Source organism: Myripristis murdjan, chromosome 14 (assembly GCF_902150065.1).
Source record: "Myripristis murdjan chromosome 14, fMyrMur1.1, whole genome shotgun sequence".
Lineage (NCBI taxonomy): Eukaryota > Metazoa > Chordata > Actinopteri > Holocentriformes > Holocentridae > Myripristis > Myripristis murdjan.
The window spans coordinates 26,222,765-26,246,260 of NC_043993.1; the positions used below are offsets into that span (position 1 = coordinate 26,222,765).

General features: G+C 39.5%; 1 protein-coding gene across 1 annotated transcript in view; it reads right to left on the reverse strand.

Moving 5' to 3' along the window:
* Positions 1 to 13,243, reverse strand: part of sptbn2 (spectrin, beta, non-erythrocytic 2) — a 68,083-nt gene extending 54,840 nt beyond the window's left edge. The window contains exon 1 of the mRNA XM_030068822.1: positions 12,895 to 13,243. The gene's annotated coding sequence lies outside the window, so the exon portion shown is untranslated. The remainder of the gene's footprint in view (positions 1 to 12,894) is intronic.
* Positions 13,244 to 23,496: the final 10,253 nt, after the last annotated feature.

The window sequence follows — 23,496 nt, forward strand, 5'->3', positions numbered from 1 at the left end:
AGATTTCCTATCTACTTTTTCAAACTGGAAGACAGAGTGAAAATATACCAAACCTGAACAACATGCCCTGCTGGCCACATAATCACACTGTTTTGCCTATGAATCACTTTATCAGCGGATAACTGTGCTAGAAAGTCATTAATTACATTTGCTCATGTGATGTGTGAGTACTCCTGTTCTTGGATGCACATTGTACATATCAGTGCTTTTTGTGCTTCATTTCCAATTTAGGAGAATTTATGCATTCTCTTTACTTTGTTCATTAGAAAAAAAGGTTTAATGACATGCAAGCATCATATTTCTCTGCGATTGTATGGCAGCCAAGAACCTCCACTCTGTATACACCAGCTGATGCCCTCTCAGTGAATATGGGGGTGGGATTCAGGGTGGCAAAGCTTCGTGTTGCTCCAAGTTAGCCTGGCTGTTATATTAGATGAAGGAGGGGGGGTGGGGAGTCAGATCCCAAAAAGCAGTGCACAAAGCCTGTCCCGCCAAACTGGCCCCATACAATGGAGGAGTCAGCAGAGAGTTGGGGCCAGCAGTTCGAGCCTTTCCTGTTTGCAGAGATGAGGCAGCCAGAGACACATATGCATCAGAGGCCCCCTCCACAGGCTTCTGATCCCAGCTTGAATGCCCTGCTGAATAGGCCAGCAGTAGTCCATTGTTGACCTGTAGCATCACATTCATCAAACACTCAAGCGGCCAGCATGCCCTCCACACACAGACACACATGGCATATACTGTGGTTTGGGGTATGAGCTTATTATATACTTGATCAGTCCTATGACAAACAGTTTACTCAGGAACTGAGACTGTTTGTTTTCTAGGGTCTTATCTATGGGTGGCATTTACTGTACCCCATGTTTTTCTATCAAACTGCTTGAAAATATTTCTAGTGTAGGATAATCTGAAATAATTAACCCTGTCTGTTAATGAAAAGGCCTACATTTTTATTCAGATGTTGAGAAGTCACTTGCAGGAGAATTTATGCATTCTCTTTACTTTACTCATTTACATAATATTTAAATACAAATAGGTGAAGCACAACTCTATATTTGTTATGCTTTTAATGGGATGGAGAATGGGGAGTAACAGTCACTTCAAGAATGCATACATATTCCTGTGGTCTTGGACAGCTTAATCAATATTTGTAAACATGAACAACTCTCATGGACTTAGAAACCAGAAAACAATGATTTAATATGATATACTTGTGTATGGCCTGGAGCTACTGCACAAATGCAGAATCTGACTTTGTACGCCCTGGCAATATTAATGCTCACATCCAAATAAGCTTTATGTTAAATGAGCACTACTGACTACAAATAGATAATGCACTCCTATGCTGAGAAAAACACTCTGGATAGTGTCAAAGTCATGGCTACAATCTTTAGTTTTTAGGGAGCGAGACAAGCTCCACTCTTTTATCTTTGACAATGGGGAACAATCAATCAATCAATCAAATCAAACATCGAGTTTGAGATGTTACCTTCTGGGAGAAGGTATAGAGTTCCTCACTGCAGATTAAATAGATTTAGAAATTCATTCATACCTATGGCTATCAATCTAGTAAATAAGGCCAGTTAGACCAGTGGGATGTTGATTTGCGCGTCTTGCACAGGTGGCACTTTACTCTGTATTTATTTATTGGTCTATTTATCTATTTATTGGTATTATGTTCCTGTACTTGTATTATGTATGTATTTCATGTTCTTTTTTTTTTTTTTTTTTTAAGTACTATTTATTATTGGTATTATGTTCCTGTACTTGTATTATGTACGTATTTCGTGTTCCTTCCATGTTTTTTTTTTTTTCTGTTTGTGTGATGTGCAACACTCTGTTTATGTACTGTTCGATATGTGTGGCTGCAGCATGGGCGTTGGGGCCCAGAACAAATTTCTCACTCTGCGAGACAATAAAGGTAATCTAATCTAAAAAAAAAATCAATGAAAACTCTCTAAAATAGACTGAACTATGTGTAGGAAGAGTAGGTTTCAAAGCTGAAATCCCTAAGTATTTTCCTTAAGAACCCCCTCCAACTCTGTGATTTTAAGCAGAAATGCACTGTATGCATAAATAACTTATCTTTGAAGCGTTACCTGGCCATGTGACTTCGAGAATATTCTATTTTAATCCCACTGATTTGAATAGTTTGTATCTCAAAGGGTCAAAACAGGGATGCTGAGATAATAAACATGTAATGCACTGCCTTCTTCCCACTGTTGCAATTTTGCCCCAGCTGTTGCATTAGTTTTTTTTTTTTTTTTTTTTTTTTTTTAAATCAGAACCACATTTATATTCAAAATTGGCACAGCCTGAGCAAGGCAAGACAAAATTATACTGACTGCTGCTTGTGTCCTGTTTCTGTTGCTGAATAAGTCCTGATCTTAGCCTGTGCTTTGAAGTGAGGTTGGTTGGGGAACTTGTGATCAAATTAAAAACATGAGAGGATGAATTATTCATGCAGATCAGGCTAATCTATTGTGGATTGGCTCCTGTCATTTTAAAAACAGTTAAAACCAACCATGCGTGAGCACTGTCAGCATGCCTGGGTCACATCCTGCGCTCATTCTCTCCCCATGGACTCAGTAGGCTCACTTGCAGCAGTCTGTTATTGTGTGTGTTATGTGTTTCTATGTGTGACAAACTGTGTGTGATAAATCTAACTATTGTTACGCAAAACCGTCACAAAGGTTTTTTTAAACACTATTTAAACTATTTTACACATTTTCTCTTCTATACACCATACTTTTATTAGTGCATGACCCTAATCCGTACCAACCCCAAACAAGTACATAACAAACAGAACTGAATTTCAAAAATTTCAGCACATCATTTTGCATGAATGAAAAAGCTCCATTAGCTTCACTGCCTCTATGCTGGACAGTGTGTATATGGAATTTGAATTGATGGACAATACTACAAAAATATAAAGCAGCATATAAAATGTCATTAACCAAACATTAACCAAATCACACCCTGCTATCTGTTCACATGGTTTCTCATGAAAGTCATACTACACAGACATGAATATGGACTCAAACAACATATTTAAAAATTACAGGGGAGCTCCCTTCTTATTTTGATATGTAAGAAAACCTTATATTGTCACTATTTTTATCGACAACTGTCCATTAACTACCTGTTTACTCCTGGGACCCCCACCTGTCCCAACTATTTTGTGTAAAGAAAGGTGACAAATAAATTTTTAACCAAATAATACTGATTTTCATCACAAACTGCAGTTACAGACAACGCATCCAATTCTACTGCTATCCAATAACAAAACTAATGACTTGAAAGATGCACAAGCACAAGCAAATTAGGAGTGAAAGTGAAAGTAACAGTAGCAAACATCTAGACCATTGATAATGTGCCATCCAAAGCAACATTAATGCTAAAACAATTTTCCACAATGCAAAAATAACTAACTAAGGCAGGAAGCCAATAAAAAGTTTGTATCATGGTTCCTGCACAGTTTCAGTCTCAAAGTTCCCTTTTTCTTTTCCAAACATTAAAGGTGCAGTATCACTGCCCCATAGCAGAAAATGACCCATAATTTATCTGCACCAGGATGATAAAGTGGTTGTTCAATACGTATGACCAAACAACTACTTTTATAGATACTGAGATTCTTTTGAGTGGTGGAGGGAAGAAATTTCCCTTTTTATTTGATAGTTAACAACAGACAGACAGGAAACACTGACACATAGAGTGGGAGATGACATGTGACAAGGGTCCCAGCTGCACTTGCATGATGCATGTCTTAGTCAACTGAGCCACCAGAACATGGTGCTGAGATGTCTAGCTTTCAAAATTAACTCTGTCTTGGAGCAAAACTGCCCCTTGACACACAGATTTTCAAATATCCAACAGTGGGGGAAAGTGCTACATGTGGGCTGCTAGCATCGAAAGACATTTTGTTTTCAAGCAGTAAAAGCAACTAACATTGCAGTGTTACTATCACAGTGCTCTGCATTGTGATACCGCATGTTACCTCTTCACTAGATAAGCCTATGTCTGATGGATCCCTGCTCCAATTTATCTTACTAATCTCTATTTTTTGACAATGTAGCATCATTGTTGACCAGCCACCATAAGCTGTGCTAGATACCCATTGATCTTGTGACAAACACTAGTAGAGTTTGATGAAAGTTATAGATTACTCAATGACTCTTTGACTTATTGAGTGGATTAGAAGATTTGTGGTCAGTGTTCAATATGATGCATCCTAATGACAACTGGGCTACATAATCAATAAAGCCATGATAAAGAAAATGGAACATTTTTTTTTTACAAATGGAATTTGTAAAATAAAACTTTAATGATAAGTTGAGCAATATAAATCAGTCATCCATGTGGGTGATTCCTCATAAAAATTCAGTGCTTTGTGGAATACCTCCTGGTAATTCCTGAAAAAAGATTTTAATCATTTTAATACTCCATATTATCCTCAGGTATGGGCCCAGCTGTCATACCCCCAGATCACCATACTGTAAGAGCCCTGGTATATGTGTAAACAGTTGGAGGCAATAACACAAGATGAGGAGAAGAGTAAACTGTCCCATTGTATGACAAGCTACCATCACAGCCACACCCACCAAATACAAGCCTCTGTAGCATGGTTCGTGACAGCCCACCAGACTGACTGGCCTTCACAAATACTTTTCTGTGACTGGTTTGTTTTTTTTTTTTTTTGCACTGCGTGTCAACAAGGTGGTGTTGGGACGCCAACTAGAGGCAATCACAGTGCTTAAAAACACAAAGCTCCACCTATCATGGAGTTGTATCATGTTAAACAACTGCACAATCAAGTGACAGGTGCAGACAGTTAATATGAGCTGAGGAGTTGCCAATCTGTATAGTGAAAAGTCTGCATTAAGACCACACTTTCAAATGTGCCCACCCATGCCCGCCCACGGCTTAGGGAAAAAAACAACTATGTTGCCAAAATCTGCTGCAGGACTCAAGGGACCCACAATCTTGCCTACGCCGTGTAGACCTCCAGCTGGGGTTTCTTATGAGATGGAGTGATGTTTGACCTGTCAGACAATATTGATGACCTAATATTCAATGACCTGCATTCCACAACTCTTCTACTGTCCAGTACTACTACAACATGTACTGACATCCACTGCAACAATCACATCAACAAGGAGCACATTTGTAATACCAGTCATGCAGCACGTCCGGTGTCTCAACTATTCATCTTATGATGATTATGTCACATCTGAAAATGACAAACTTTGCGACTAAGCTTAAAGTCTTATCCAAAACAAATTTACAAACACTGAACTCATATTTAGGGTCTCTTGCTTAATGACTCTTCAACAGGACACATGTCTGGTATGGGGACTGAGCCTACATCCTTTGGTTATAAAGTCATTCAAAGTACCTCTTGCAGTGCTAAAGCAGTTTCAGACTGTTCTCATTCACAAAAGATCTAAATTGTGCTTATGTGGCATCTATCAGCAAATTTTATTATTAATACATGCAGTCTGACATGGTCAGTACCAACAATTTGTCTACCCCTTCCAAAGAATACTTTCAATAATCAAGAGCATAGACAGAACTGATAGTGCTAGTTGTGCCTTCTGCTGTTCTGTGGAAAGCTTTTCAACTGTTGTTATATAAAGGATGAAACATACAGTTGTATATTGCAATTTATGATGAATATAGAACAACATAGGTTGCATTTTTCCATGTAGTGTGTTCAATTAAGACTGGATAGCATTCCTACCATCATCAGACAGTATGAATTTTCAGATTTCTCGAAAATTGCACCATCTGTGACTGGCATTACTCATCTGCAAGGTGTGCCCACACAGTCATACAGTTAAGTCCACCTACTCTACTGCCACATGTGCCCCTGCCAGCCTGGGATCCAATCCTGTCATCACTTTCTCTGCCCTTGTTCTGTCTCTCTTTCTCTCTGCTTTCCAACTATCTGAATATTTAAAAAAAAAAAAAATTAAAAAATACTGAAGTTGAGTGCATGGCTTTCTCTTTCTTTTTATGATACAAAATGTGCAACCATCTACATTCCTTGATGAAACAACAGCATAAATTGGAAGTCAGCAGTCTATATTCAGTGCACACCAAATCCAACACAGCAAAGGATGAAAACCTCCCACTTGCCTGCCACCCCTTGTGACTCATTATGGTCTCCCCTTTTTAATGCAAAGTGGCTTGATGGTTATCAAGCCACTTTGCATTTTTGAATCTTTGCATCTTTATCTGGGTCAAGGTCATAATTTAATTTTACTGTGGCTCTCTAGTAAGTATTCTGAGTTGTATTTCAGGTCTCTGTCCTGAACAGTCACACAGATCTTTGTAACTGTATTAACATTAAGATACAGCTTGGTTTTCTGGCAGACAGAAAAAGACAGAGATGGCAAACATAATACATAATACATCTCTCGTGTACACAACATGTAACCACCGTTATGGGTATTATAAATGAGTATCCCTTTGTGAAGTGAGCACTCCCAAATACAGTATCAAACTTCTGTATTTTTGTATTTTGTATTCTGTGTGTACTATGTAGTTCAAAGGTATGGCCAAAGGTACAGCTTGCTTGTTTGTTTTTTGTGTGTTTGTTTTTTTACAACTTCTAGCCACCAAATCTATGAAATTACTTACAAAAAAATCCTTGTTATTGCAGGGAATGGCTAGGACTGTCTACTGTATGTTCCACTAAAGAGCACATGTCGTATGAGACATCAGAGCCATGCAGCTTCCTTCTTCCACTTTAAACTGTCTGATATGTGTGTTGGATCTCAGGTCAATATGTACTACTGAGCATATAGCTTAACTGCCGCACCATTTATGCTTCCACACTTGAGTATTATGCACAACAGTCTTTAAGTCAATGCTCCCACAATGTCCTTCATAGTGCTGCAATCTACACGATATCGAGGTCAGGTACAGCCCTTGCAAACATGTGATATTCCCAATACATGTAACCGAAATAAAGTACACACAATATTGAACTTTATTTCTGAATTTTGTGACTTCCATTTGACAAACATGCAATAAGCAACTTGTCTATGAAAACACTGCTTTTGTTTTAAAGAAATCCTCTATTTAGCTAGTTTTCTGTTCTGTCAGCTAGTCACATTCACTTGTTACTGCAGCCTTAAGTCAGGCCTCAACTGGACAGCTAAAATGAAAACTACTACAGAAGTTCTCTGGATATGGAGAACCAGATTTGAGAACCACTGGTCTACATCTTGACGTAATAGCAAGGAATGAGAACAAGCTGCCTGTATTGTAGTCCTATTAACCACACACACAACATTACATCCATTTATGGATCAGTGTACACTATTTTTGATCTGTCTAACTACTTAGGACAGTGGATACTGGCACAAGAAATCAAGAGCACATGTGCAAACATCGGCATCATTTGAGCGTGGGAGGCACTGGGGCTAACAGATGTGTCTTAAGCCTGTAAAATATACTCAACCCCCCTCTTCACCCACTTCTCCATCCTAGATACTAAACCCCCCAGCCTTTAGAAAAAAACATGTCCATACCACAAGTGCCACAAGTACAAATACAAACTCTGCAGGCAACCTTCAATAGGAAAACATCAATAAGCTAATTGAAAATTACTTTCAGTCCTGACACTGAAAAAAATCAATACAAATAAATAAATCCTTTCAATATGTGCTTGTTTCCCTGCAATACACTTAAGAGATGTGCTATGTTTCAATGAGCAAAATTACAGGTAAAAATGCAAAAAGGAAGAAACAAGAAAGTGCAGTAAAGGTGCAATAACCTTGGTTCACTGAAAAAAAGACTATGGGCCCTATCTTGTGCCACCCGCTATCCGCTGCCACTACCCGCTACCCGCAAATTGCGGATTTAGGAGCTTCCGCTATCCCTAAACGGTATCTTGCGCCACCCGCTACCCGCTATCCTTATGCCGACTCCGTCATTTGCGCCTGGAGGTGTGTTCGTGGGCGTGTTTCATGCGCTATCCCTAAAGTTGCTATCTTGTGCACACACTTTAGGGATAGCGGATAGCGGGTGGTCAGGACCACCCGCTGCCTCTTGTGTGTGTGTGGTGTGACCCGGGGATTTTACTCAATCAGTACAACCTTGTGACACGTCCACTTGGACACATGTGGCTCCACCTCCCGAATTAACTCGCCTATAATATAATATATAATATGTATATAAAGCCAACTTGCTTTAGCCTCAGTAGAAGCCCTGAGAAAATCTACCTCCCTCTCTCCATCGCGGGTTTAGGATTTAGGATTTAGGATAGCACATCCTGCCCTTAAAGGCAATGGCACCTGGCACACTGATTGGTTTAACTGGCATAACGCCCAAAACACGCCTATTCATAATATAGCGGGTAGCGGAGGTGTTTTGCGGATAGCGGGAGGTGCACAAGATAGCAACTTTTACGGGGGAACGCCTCTTCCTAAATCCTAAATCCGCAAATAGCGGGTTTAGGGAGTCTGGCGCAAGATAGAGCCCTATATCTGAGAACTCCCTGAAGTGGCATGTAAGCCTACTCTAACTGCAACAGCCACAACACTGTATCTAATTGAAAATGAAAATTAATATTAAGGCATGTTTGTTGAAGCTTGGCTTGCAAACTCTGGAAATTTGTAAGAAACAAAATGTGTTAACCCAGCCTAATAAAAGAATTTTTTGTTTGTTTGTTTTTAGTTTTGTATTTACTCTCTTGTCTTTACCATAGGGCACATTGAAGATTGACAGATTTGCTTTCAGAATGTCAAGTTTTAAACATTATTTATTTATTTATTTACTGGGCATTTCTACTTTATTTGACAGTCACAGTGGAGAGAAAGAGGACAGCTAGGGAAGAAAGAGGGGATAACATGCAGCAAATGGCCTGAGGTCGGATTTGAACCAAGGATGTTGCCATCAGGACTCAGCGTTAACACACAATACGCGTTCTTATCCAATGAGCTACTGGGGCGCCCTAGGATGTCAAGTTTGACAGGAGTGTAGATGCTTCTGATTCTTATGGAAGATTGAGCTGTAGAAAAAACATAACATAGACCAAAACAAAAAATGTTAACTTAACAGCTGCACATCTGACAACAGCAGTAGTTACACAAGGCTGAGGGTAGCAGTCTCCAACCATGTGCTGTGGTACAACCAAAAGACTGCATGAGGTGATTTCAGTGATTAGCACAAATCACCTGGTGCAATCAGTGGCTGGGACAAAAACTTGCGGACTCTCTGCCCTCCATGGCACATGGTTTGAGACCCCTGGCTTAGGGTTACTAATATGGTTCACTGCAGCACAATGCATGTGTGAATGGCAGGAATTGAAAAAAGCTTGTTCGGGACGGATTTTAAGCATCAGCACTATGGGGGGCCCGCATTCACATTCCCTTTGAATTGTCGAATGCAGTCCATCGCGCCAGCCATCCAGCGAGCTAACAAGCCAGTCATTCCTTGTTCATCGACCATCACGACCTACTATTGTCTCACCGTCATGAGGCTACACAGCTATTTGAACCCACGAGCATGAATACAATAACTAGGTATGCTCTGACTGTGATTTTTTTTTTAGGTGACATTTTAATAAACAAAAAAATAAAATCACTGATGTTTCAATTACATAGGGTTAGGGTCCAATGATCGTTTATTTGTATGCAGGCAAGTTTGTTTATGATGTTTTTCCATGGGTCCAGTTTTGGTAGTTCTCCCAAAGAAAGCTAGAGCACAGTTCAAACTGGCAAACTGACTCACTGCCATTTTCAATAAATATGCAAGTAAATAACTCAAAACACCTCACAGAATGCTCATCAAATCAATTCAATTCAAACATTTTTTTTTAGCAACCATCTTCTCTCTTCGAAAAGGCTATTCTCTGTATTTTGGTGACAGATTGCACAGGCAGAACGGTAACATTTTAATTTGTTGGTAAATTTTCGGTGTAAGAGTATTCAATGTAAGATTCAACATATAAATGAAAATCATGGCGGCAATCAAACAGTCTGGTGATATGATTTGTGATGGCTGTTTTTAATTTTAACAATTAAAATGCATTTATTCATTTATTTATGTAAAATCAACTTTTTAGACACAAAGACTACAAAACACATCCTACATTGTTCTTTTGCACTTGTTTTGAGGAATTACGGTCATGGAACTGCTGTATTACCCAGTTGGGTTTCTATATCTGTGGCATCCCTCGAGGTTGCAGATAACCCAGATAAGACATAGTTTACATGAGCACTGCTGAAAATAGTGAGTTAAGAGATCTAGGGACCAATGGGTTAGTTATGTCACTAATTTAAAATGGTAATAAGTTAATATCTGCAGTTTTGTTTTTGTTTTATTTCCAAATTTAGGCCTACATATTACAGGTTCATAAGACAATTGTTGTGTTTTGATATCAATTACTCCTCACACACAAGAAATAGGGTATGACTTCATTTCATATTTATGGTAAATGACATTAGTTCATTACACACTACTGGTTGCCAATATAAGTAGTAGGAAGGTTTCGCACAACTGATCTTGTATTTCTGTGTGCATGGTGAAACCTGTGTGAGTACTGTGTGTTATCCTGTAGTTGTGTTAGAGGCTCTGTTGTGCTGACTTACATTTCACTGGAATTATGACGACAGGGTTTCCAAAACATGGCATGAGGGATGTAAGAACTGCACAATAGCCTATACCTTACTGTACTGCAAAACATATTATCTGTAGTGTTATTTTCCCTGTGATTAAAACACCACTGTGTTTTTGTCATATCATGACATGTTGGCCTGCCTCTGCTGACACATTTCAGCTGCAGCTCCACAGGGATTTAGTTAATTATGAAATATGCTTGGCCCCGTATGCATTTACACTTCATGTAAGCCCTCCCCAACCCACCACATGATGCATGCAGGCAGTGAATCATATGAAAAGTGAACAGGGATGCAAAGTCATCCTGTCGCCCTCTGGTGGTACCGTTACCATGTAGAGCTCAGGGAGAGAAGGCCTGGCTGATTCTATTTTTGTATGCATTTTTTTTTTCTTTTTAATTCTGATTACACTCAAGCTACTACAGACAAAATTGGCAATATTTAATTTATGAAGATAACTGCTGATTAAATTTTATAAACATAAGACTCCAATATTTTATGTATAACCTATAAAAATCAAGTTTGTTCTGTATATTATTTGAGAAATTATTTTTAATTGTCAATGGGAGGACAAATGGGGATTTTATGAAGAGTTATTGCAACAAGCAAGGGATACTTGAGATTGTACTGCTGACATTTGGCTGATATTTGAATTTGAATATGGTCTGATGTGGATTCATTCAAACCAAATTTTGGTAAAAGATGGCATCTCTGTTTATAAAACTGCTTGCCCGCCCGGTCCTCAGGACAAAGAGCACTGATGGTTTTCTATCCTACCAGTTAGTCAGTGGCAATTAATTGCACTCACCTGGTGCCATTGGTTGAAATCACTCCCTGATTAGGTGGCTAGAATGAAAACCAGCAGGGCTCTGAGCCCCGATGACCAGGAATGAAACCCACTGGTTTAATGGTGATCATCCCACGAGGAAAGGTTTGATCCTTAACAACCATACGTCGCACCAAAGTGCCCAAGAGCGAAACAGTGAGCCACATCCTGATCCACAGTAAGCTGCTCTCGAAAAGGGGCTACAGCTAAATGCCCCACATTTATATTTTTCACCAATTACATCTGTTTAACCGATCATCCCCAGTTAGCCAATGTTATTGATACACTTTGTCTGACAATGCATCTCATCCATACATTTATTTTTCCCTGGTTTGTTATTGTATAAACATCTATCTATCTATCTATCTATCTAACAATCTAACAATCACCCCTCTTAAGTGTGAGGATATGCCTTTATCAGCAAAGACCACTCCTCTCCAATATGGCATAACTGATTTTAATTGCCATATTTGTCCAAAAAAAAAAAAAAAATCTGATTTCCAAAGGCTTTCTTATTAGAAATTGAGGATAATAACTTGATTTTACTATTATACACACCTATGTATTTTTAAACAATACATTTTCAATAGGTTGCCTTGTCCTTAAGCCATGAACCACGCTCTACACGTGGAGGCCAGCAAAATGTCAGCTCTCAAACCCTTCAAAGGCAGTATTGGCAAAATTAAGGATAGACTGTTTACATGACTGGTAGGAATATGACGCGCTTACCCTTTTCAAAACAAGTTGCTCAACAAGCTTTGTTTGATCATCTTTTCCTGGTATGGCTACCTTTCCATACTTTTTACCTGATGCTTTTCTGCTATGACTCACAGCCTAGGCCATGCACGCAGTAAATCTCAGTCCCATCATAACACAACCACATACTGTAGCCCACAATGTCTACCAAAAAAAAAAAAAAAAAAAAAAAATCCAGCCATGCCTTGATAGGATACCCATTAATAATAACCTGGCTGGCACGCAACAAGGTATTTGGGTTAATAGCTGGTGTTACACCAAAGATCCACAGGCTTGTTGTACACGCAGATAAAATGTGGCTGCGTTTGACATCGATTCAAACAAAGGCAACAGAGACAGGGAGAGAGAGAGAGAGAGAGAGATGGTTCCCAATGAATAGCTAGTTAACGTAAGGCGCTGCAGTCAGCTACGCGTTTCAACTAGGCAGCTAACACAACAGACTCATTTATCTCCTCATTTAAGACACAATCTCTTTCAGAAGACTTGCCAAAAATGCAAAAGCAACAATACAATAACGTTATGTGTTGGCTAGACAGCTAGCTAGCTAACAGCGGCAAGACACCTGAATACAACAGACAGGAGCTTCTCTCTCATTAGCCCTTGTGGTTGGCGTTGTTATTGGTGGGCAGCCTACTGGTGGTAGAGAATGAAAATGGAAAGAAAAAAAAGAAAAACACCGCTTACCCCTTATTTTTCTCTTCTGGCAAGGAGGCAGTCGATTTTTTTTTCTCTACCGCGTCACTAAACAGGGTATTTCACCAGGCATGAAAAACAACGTCCCTCACTACCGACACATTCGTCTAAGCTATTTCAAATTTAACGGTTAAAATCCCAGGTGACACTGATAACGTCTTTCCGTTAAATCCGCATCCTTGAAACAGATCTTTCCGCGCTGCTCTCAGTGCAGCACCGCATGTTACGAAACCAAACCAGTCTTTTTTTTATCTTGCCCGCTAGCTTTACACATTTAAGACAAACGGGTAGCGGAGGAAAGGCAAAAAGGCGATGGAAGCCCGTTTCGAGGCAGTTTCAGATGGATATCCGCAGCAGCTTCCCCCCCCGTGGCCGAGCATCCGAAGGGCCGTCCCTCACTCACTCACTCACTCCCCTGTCGCTTCACTCCCGTTCAACAGGGAGAAGAAAGAAAGAGAGTGGATGTGGTGATGATAGTTAGGGGTGGAGGGAGGTGTGATGTGACCCCACGCAGTCACATTGGAAACACCGTGCACACGACAGCTTCCAGTCTTCTCCACGATGACTGCGTGACATTGCATGAGGATGTGTCCTGTCCTGTCCTGTCCCTGGTGCTGTCCCTGGTGCTAAACCCGACAGCTCACCTCTTTTATAGCCTTCACATCCACATCCATCTTTTTTTGTATTTCAAGTGAAGTTATTTTGGGAGGATGCAGTAAAAAAAAAAAAATCCCACATGAAAATGACCTGTAATCCAGCTAACATGCAGTATTTCATAATGATACTAGACAAATAGGAGAGCAAAACTACATGTATGGATAGAGAGGTGGCATGGAGCTTACATAATATTAGGGACATCTTCCTGCTGTTGTGGCAGGCCCTTTTAAACAAAGCATTGTCCCAAAGCTTAAGCATTCTTCTCTGATTGGTCTGATTCTTCTTACATCTCCTCATTTGTGATTGGTACAGATTTAATTAGGAAATCAGTAAAGGGGTAATGGCTTTTCACCTGGATTGACCTCATCAGTGAAGTTAATGAGAAGATTAAGCATCATACCTGACAGATTTTCATGTACATCCTCTGTATGAATCCATATTTCCCACAGGAATATTGTAGGATTGTATTCCAGGGGTACCACAGGAGTTAAACCTAGGAACACAACTGGAGAGAAAACTGCTGTAAATCACAATACAAACACCACAGACAGTACAAGTCTTTGAATAATACTGTAATTTTTCTTTGGATTACTAGAGTACACAGCATCTTGCAGAGGGGGCACACTGCCTGTGGATGGAAGGCGAGCCATTTCATGCTCTGAATACCTGTGCGACATGTTCAATAAAACATGGACTCCAGCTTTGCTTATCACAGAGCTGCCAGGCAGATCTTTTAATGAATCTAACCAGTTTAAAATCTCTGACGGTGTGATAGCAGCTTACTACATCCACATGCTCACTTGCAATGACTCAAAAAAGTCCTAGACATTTTGTTGTCCAAACAAGTTGTTTCAAAATACATATATTGGGTATGGGTATCTGAGCTCCATGCAAAATATATTTAAGTATACCATCTAAGAATCTAAGTAAAAGGAAACAAGCAATTGATGGTAATGCATAGCAGTAAAATGTTGGAGAAATATAGTTTGTAAATGGTTGTGGGCAGAACCCTTTTTGGGAATGCTTGGGTACAGTGTAAAATAAATAATTTCTCAATGGACTGTACCTTGGACTTTGCAGCAAGTCAGTTCCACTGGAGAAAAAATGACTATATCATTTTTAAACATGCTGCTTGTGCAACAGTAGTCCCAGTCAGTGACCTTCTTTTTATTTTAATGTGGACCATTTTTGAAGTTTATGGCTTTAAATAGAAAACTAGAAAAAGAAAACTCACCCAACAGAATGGCAAGTCAGTCATAGAGGGAAAATAGTGACAATATGTGGACAGAAATCAGCTCCTGCAGTACAGGCTATTACAGATGGTCATTAGCCTAATATGATTAATTTTACAGTGCCACACTATAATCCCAATAAGAAGTGGGACAGTAACATCCTTCTTGGCTTCTTGCTATTAGAATTAATTTGAATATGAAATAGCATAATGACCATGCATTTCAAAATGTATATCACATCAGGGTATGTGCAGGGTAAAAATTCTCCCTCTGTAGTCATTTTTACATTGGAAATCCTTTTTGCATTTCAGTATATCTCTGTGACAATTCAGCTATGACTCCATGTGGCTTTAAATCACTCTGAGGCTGTGTGCGGTATACCAAGTTGGCTATAAAAAAAAAAAAAAAAAAAAAATCGGATGTGGGTTATTCCTAAAGCTCCAAATGGTTTTGCTCATGCAATAGAGCCTCGAGTATTTTTTTTAGTAGCTATTTTTTCTATGAAATGCTTTGAGTGGCAGAAATCTGATAGCCATTGCAGGTGAAACAGAGAGGACACAGTCAGTGATCATGGAGAGAGGGACAGATAATTTTTGGTGGTGTGTAAACCCTACAACTAAACCACTTTTGCTTGTGTTCTCCCTCTCTGTGTCTTTCTCTGCTTTTCTTTCTCTATCTATATCTGTGTGTGTGGGTGTAGCAACCCTCTCAAAGTGCTGCCGGTGAGGGCTTTATGGGTAATGGCTCTTTTGTTATCATTATTATTATTATTAAGAGGGCTGAACAGATTGGAAATAAGGTACCGCTGATTATAATTTTACCATATGATGTTAGCATGGTTCCAGCATTTTGTGTTTTTTTTTTTTTTTTTCTTTGTAGGTATTATTGTATTTGAAGCTGTTACCAAGTTGGCAGCCTCCTTTCAGCTGTGGCTTTAGCATCAGTTGGTCTGCATTGATTTGTGCTGTCAACATGTTTGAGTAAATGTGTTGCTGCGTACTCAGTTATTTGCATTACACTAAGCACTTGACTCAACACACTTTGTTTTTTTTTTTTTTTACTGAGGCTGATGGACAATATAGAGTTTAAATGGGATCTGGCAGCACCACAGTGGTCAAGAGCTCTTTGCAATATGCCTCAAACAGCAAACTGTTGGCCAGTGCAACATAGTAAAACCATGTGTTGTATATTTTTTTAATGGATCAAAATACCCTGGCAACATTTGAAAACCATTGATAGGGTTCAAAATATCTGAAATAGCTCAACAGTATTCAGTGTAGTATTCTTCCTTGAATATTAAATGGCATTGACCATGAGGTTAAGATGAAGTCTACCTCAGTTTGACACTATTTTCATTCATATCAGACATACAGCCAAAGTTCAATTCTTGAAATAAAATTAAACATAAAAGACTTTCATCTCCCTGCAGTGAAATAAAGTCTGATTTTCCACATCCTTTAGTAGTGTGTTAGTATAAACTTTAAGGGAATTTGCACAGAGTCAGTCTCTACATCCTGTAGTCTGTGGCTGAGTCAGATTTAGATCTGGATGGTATACTGTTGTCATGCAGAAATTTATGATGGGAATTCACCCAACCAATCCAATGACAAGCTGGAGATGATATACATTTGTTTCCTCACATCTTCACTTGGTGAAGTTGCTAATTAAAGCTCCTCGGGATATTGCCCTTCAAGAAAGAGCCTGTGAGGTTGTCTTTCAGTAAGTGTTTTTTCTATGCTAAGGCCCGATTTGAAGTCATGTAATTTTAATAAGCCCATCTGTGAGATATTTTGTCTCAGGTCACCAATGTGTTATTTTCTTATATTTTTCAAGGTGGTTGAGAATCATTAGCATATTATGTGCTCTCATATCTTTGATGCTCTATCTGGTTAAATGCACTCCACCGATTTTAATGTAACTGCATACTGTGTGGCTGTTCACTGCAAAAAGTCATGGCTCAGTTTTACTAAAATGATTGGTTGCTTTCACCAACTCAGTCTATCCAAATTTGATGATATGGAACTATTAAAACTAGGCTGAATTTGTAAATTTGAGCAGACTCAAATCCATGATCCCCCTTGGATCAAAGCAAACATTGGCAATCTTAAAAGGGATTATAGAAAGACAGAGCAAAATGTGAAAAACTGTTAAAGTTTATGTCCATTTCTTGCCAAAGGACTTGAAAATCAGAACGGCCTTTGACACAACTGATCATGCCACTCTGATCAATAGTTTGGCATGATCTTATGAAATATTGGGAGCCTTGCTTGATGTTGTATTTAATATACCTGTCAGTGAGTGACAATTTTATTTATTTATTTATTTATTTATTTTTACAGCATTTCACACCTTGCCTATTTCCTCATAAGCAGAAAATAAAAAAGTATAGTTTGAGTTTAGCTGGATTGATTTGTTATTCCTCTGGGGGTAAAGTGTGAAACACACCCATCTGTCTGTCCAGATGCTATACGGTTGGAGAGAAAGCCCCAGGCCTACAAACACCATGCATCTGAGTTGTGTGCATGTGTGTATGTGTATCAGCATTGATAAAACACACACACACACACACACACACAACCTGTTTACAACCCCGGCCCCTGTCCCCACCCCTACCAGCCCCCTCTGCTCACAAACCCACACCCACATCGCAGCGAGAGCTCATCCACAATCCACTGTGACAAAGGGAAAGAGCTGAGTGCAGGATATAAGGCTGCCACTGGCTGCCAGACAGTGTCCAGCACAGTGCTTCTGAAAGGGTGCTTTCTGCAGATTGCAGCAGTTTGAGCTAAACCCCCCTGTGTCCGCTCACTATAGACGGGACCCCAAGGGGGGAGCGGTGTGTGTATGTGGTTGTGTGTGTGTGTGTGTGTGTGTGTGTGTGTGTGTGTGGGGTGGCAGCAGGCAGGGTGGGGTCGGTGAAATTGGTATGATTGTGTTGCTGTGTGTTCACAGCTGAGTTGACATGATCTCTATTTTTTCTTCTTTGCCAGCACAATGTGCATGAATGTGTGTGTGCTGCTGATACTCCCAAACCTTCAAGCTGGATCATTACAGAATGAGGCCGGTCCCAGGTAACAGAGCGCTCTCTGTGCTGCCTCTTGGTCGAATCTCTGAGGCTCAAGAGTCATGCTGAAGGAAACACGACGAGGGCAGAAATCAAACAGGTCTCTGTGGCCTGGAGCAGCACAGTAAACACATATCCTGCTGCAGAGCCTCTCTCTTAGCTCGCTTTCAGATATGTGACAGCATACGCTCTGAAAGCTGAGTTATTAGAATCCTTTGCACAAATATAGGAGTGAAGAGGTTGTCAAACGGCTCAACAGAGAAAGCATTTTGTTGATAACCGCAAACACTTACTACAGCCTGCAGTTCTCACTTATCAGTTGACAATCAAAGGCCCAAAATTATTTTTTACTGTTCTTGAAAGATATAGACGATTCATCACTTTAAGGTGCACTCTAAATCCTCTTTCAAAGAGCAGAACTCATAGTTACAGTTGCATACTGTGGTTGCTTAGTTGTACATGCTGAATGGCCCTGTTAAATCATATAGCAGTGACAAAAAAAACCAAAAAAAAATCATGGTGCTCAGGTACTTCTGTAGTATGAAACAGGGGTAAAATTACACTGAGTTTACTTCTTCCTACTCCTTTTCAAACATGATTTGCCATCATAATTTCCTCTTTATGACTTTCCCCCCCTTTTTTATATTGTGAAACAGTGTTTTTGTTTTTTTCTTGGGGGGGAGGGGTTTGCTTTGTTTTTGATTTTTTTTTTTTTTTTTTTTTGGTATGACTTATGTTATGTGTAAGAAATAAACGATTCAATCCATATCAATGTCCTATTTGATTTTATATTATGGACTTCCTCACCACAAGGTTGTTCCGGCTTTTGTTACCTACTTGGCAACATATCTGGTGCTCTGATCTTCCAAATTTGCACAAATATGAGGATAATTCTTCAAATCCACCCCTGTGCCCCCACCCACCTCATACAAAGTCAGTGCAGTCCTTTCACTTTTTGAAAATTAATGTGTTCATGAAGCGTGGCCACACCAACATCTGAAAAGATTGGTGACTTTTTGTCCATTCATCCTAGCATTTATTCGATCAATTGCTTATGCAGGCATTTGGTAGACTGTCGTTTGCTCACGATACACTCTTCATTTTTCTATTTTTAATTTTTTTCCTCTGTAGTGTAGCTTCTATTAATAGTACATTGTCTAGGCTGCAGAAACAGAATTAGAAAATAGGTTGACTGAAAAAAAAAAACATGATAGATGATCAAAATTAAGTCAGGTTAAAACTGCTAAATATTATTTGGTTGTCATATACATTAGTTTAGCAGCTTGCTACCCCTCTCCAAGTTGTATTTGACCAACAAAGAAGAAAGTTTTGATGCTGCTGTCTTCAGCCACCAGTGCCCATGGGTTACTCTCCGGTCAATGCGACCTACTAAAAGATATTTATATTCCTCAACCACTTTTTGAGTCATCTCCCAAGGACAGCTAGGCTATTTCTGTTGTGGCTCTCGCTCATTCTCTGTCTCTCTTTTCCCTTCCCTTATCTCTCTCTCTCTCCCTAAACTAGTTGCTAGAGGTCACCCTGCCGTTCTAGTTTGAAATTATATAATAATTCGACAGAATGAAACCAGGACAGTGATGGTGCCACAGCAACGTGACTCGTCGCGCTCACATGATGGGGACCGTCGGTCTGGGCCACACATTTCCTCAGAGGAAGACATAGCTGCAGTTCTAACACCCAATTTATGATCTGCAAATCACTGCACACACTGTGTAACATGCAATTAACACATTTGGGGATGACATGCGGTGGCTAATCAGTGAAGACCAGGCACTCTCCAATACATGGGCCACAGGAGATGAAAGACAGTGTTGCTAATTTGTGCCACAAACAGTCCCAGATTCTACTGAATACATTTTCTGACACTCCCAAAGCCTTTCACATGCAGTATGTGTTGCTATTAAGATAGGCAATCCTAAAGTCAAACATGTAAAGGAAATGATTATGATTCAGAGTTTGTCTCTTTGCCACATGTGATATATCAGTGGAGAAAAACTGGCTGGAGTTCATATGTGATAGGAAAGGATTTGATGATTTGTTGTTTGTGGATTTATGAAAATTAACTGCTGCATAAACTTCTGCATATAAAGTAGGCTGACCAGTTGTAAAGGCAGATTGATCCCACGTGGTATTTGTTTCTCATTAATCCATGAAAAATCGATTATGGAAATGAAAAGTTATGCACACTAAAGTAATGCAATCAGTGATTATAGTACCTGCAGTGGCATATCTACACTGAGACACAAAATGACCTGCTATTGTGACTAACCTCTGTATCTCAAATAATCATAACCGTGATTATCATTTTGCCAGCAGATTACAGCACAGTAAAGCAGTGATGATAGCCCTGGTTAAAAAGAAAGAGTTGGATTAATGGCAGTTATGTACCATGTGTACAAGCAGCTCCCCCTAGTGAATGATCCTGTGAGTGTTTTCACCCTCCCAATTTTGAATGGTTGACACGTTTTGAAATCAGAATAGAGTAAATGAAAGGCTTTCTTTGGTTAGACTAAACTACCGACTTGTTTGAAGCAAGAGAAAGACTTTTATTTACGGTTAAGACTGAGGTTTGCCTCATGTTTAGAAATCTGGTTGCTAGAAAACAACTTTGAAAAGCTTTATTTCAAACATGGGGCTGGAACCTGCCTGTCAAGCCTGATTCATGAGAATGAAGTTAAATTATAGACAGTGGGACAGGTATCAGATAATGCTTGTGTGTATATGAGTGCAGCAGGTATCGTGTAGGTGAATGAGAGACTTGGTAAAGAGGATATTTTCCGCTCACGTCTGAAATGTCCCTCTGTGCTCAGGCTTGATGATAGAGATCTGCTACCTCCTCGCTGGGAAATTTCACTCTAATTATAAGCTACTAATGAGAGGCTGCACCTCTGGGGGCCTTAAAAACTTCAACAGGCTATTTAAAGCCTCAATGTGGACTTTTTTCATTATATCAATTATAGATCAACACTGATATCTAAAGAGCAGGACTCGCTGATCGTGAATATTCTCTTGTCATCTGTCAAATCCCAACGGAACTCAAAATGCAGTCCCATTTTTCCTTGGATGTTTAGAAAAACTAAAAAAAAAGAGAAAAAGAATTTACTCGGTGATGATCATTTGAAACTTATGGTTTGTTGTGCCGACATGGTGAAATAATGTTACAGCCAAGCTTAAGTCACTGTTGCACCGTGTTATTAGCCACCCTGTGTGACTCATTTGCATTCAATGTCACGAGCTGTTTAAGGCTTTTTTTCTTTTTCTTCTTTTTGGGGAAAGACTCACCCACTGATGTAATTTTGGGCATGAGGAATCATTTTTCCACTTGAGTCAGAGAAGCACTCTGACAAACAATGTGTCATTTTGAATACAAAGACAGGAAAGTTTTAAATTACAATTGTGCTGTTCCTTAAACTCACCATTTCAGAGCAACGCTGACTCAATAATCATTACTCTGAACATATAATCATCAACATATAATCATCTATACATGCGCTCAGAATAGACTTCACGATAGTTTTGGTCACATTTAAACTGTGAGACATGAATGACTCCCACACCGTGCAGATAGATGTCCCGGTGGTGTCCTGAATCACAGTTTAATTCACCAGTCTAGCCTCATCCATTTTCTCCCGTATGAGCCTTTATACCCCTGGCACCTTTTCCCGCAGCCACATGTCTTTTAAACAGCAGCTTTAAATGATGCTGCTCTATCAAATCTAATAACTGCAATATAACACAGGTTTCACTGATATGGGTCTTGGGTCTTTTAAAAATCAGTATCAGTGATGATATCTGTAGACTGAAGTCACTGAAAGCAGTATTTTGTGCTGATATTTCACCTCTTTAAAAATCTGATAATTGTTATGTAAAATTACAAGCATTTCATTTATTTCATGCTCCCCCAGAATTTTATTCTTTGCAGGAATAAACAGCATCTTAACAGTTTGACATATGTTATGTGGCACTAAAACTCTCAATTTAACTTGAAATTTAATCTTCACAAGGCAGGGAGTCCCACGATGCCTTGTCAGTGTCTGGGCATATATTTCAACTTTAATGGTGTGATTCATTTACCAAAAGATAACTGAAAACAATTAAACTAATATATTTTTTTTATAGCTGTTATCACTGTGGGATGTCCACTTTATCAACCATGATATTTAGAGTCCCCATGAAATGACCTCACAGATTTCTACTTCCTGTAAAACGGGGCATCTTAAATAGTGACATCATCCTGTAATAGTGGGTGTGCATTAAAATTTCAACCAATAAAAGCTTCACAAATCTTTACACATCCTCTCTGATCCATCTGTCCCTTCAAATAAAATTGTTTCTCTCCCAAACTGATGTCCTGTTGGTTTGCATGTCTGAATAATCCTTGTCCTGCCCAAACATCCTATTTCAACAGGAAGCACATAAAATCAAGAAAGTAAGAGTCCATTTCATGGTGTATTTAAATACCAATATCAGCCTCATCTCTAACCCTACTAATTTCCTAAAAATGGTGATGGCAGAACATGTCAGAGCGTTTTCAAAGGAAAGTGGCATGCATTCATTAGTACAAGCAACAAGCTGTTCACCAAAGACAAAACAACGGATAAAGGGATGACAACATGTGAAACCCCGAACTGCAACCCCTGTAAAGATAACCGCATTTATTCCCTTCTATGATCCTGTTCAGCTGTTTAGTCAATTATATTTGTCTGCGTATTGATCAACATATTTGTCTGCACATCGATTCAAATATTTGTTTGCCTTGTTAGCTAGTAAAGAAGATAGCTGGAAAGGAAAGAGAGGAAATACGCTGCATAGGGGCTGCTGCTGCATCTCTTTTCCCTCTCTCAAAGGGGATTATAGGGAAGGTATTGTCTGTGATTTCACTTGCTATAGCATAAAGTGCACTGTACCAGCATGGTCCCAAGACAAAATGACTGCATTACGCACTGGTCCCAAGAGGTCTTTCATGAATAAATGTTCTGCTATATGGGTAAAAACACAGTAATGAGCTGGTTGTGATGTGCTGCTGAGGCAGGCGAGCTGCAGGCCGGCTCACCTGTGGGTCGCTGCTTGCTCAGAGGTGCAGACTGAGAGTTAACTGAGGCCTCAGTAGCCTGTCTGGGCTGAGACGCTGCGTCAAACTCCTCCACTGTGCAATCGGCTGAGAAATTGTTCAGTTTTGTATCAGTTTTGCTGTCATTGTTATTTTTTCCACCCTGTGACTCTAGACTGTAACCGGTGACCCACAACAAGAATAGAAAATAGAACAACAACAATATCATAAATTTCTTCCCCTTCGGATTGAGCTGTTTATTGAATGTCACTGTGCTCAGAGCCTGCCTTCAAACACTAAGTACACAACCCTTTCCCTCTGTCATTCCATTTTTCTCCTATTGTATTTGGGCGCTCCAGTGCTGGAGGAATACCAGACCACTGTGTGGCACTGTGTGATCCCTACACTGCACCTCTTACTATTGATCAATTGAAAGCCTTTCTGCTTTTGCACTGATGTCATTGTGGATGTCAGCTAAATGCCTCAAAAGCAAATATAGTAATGCTCCTTTAGACGGCAAAGACATTCAGTTGCTTTAAAAATTACACAAAACGCTACAATGTATGGCAGCC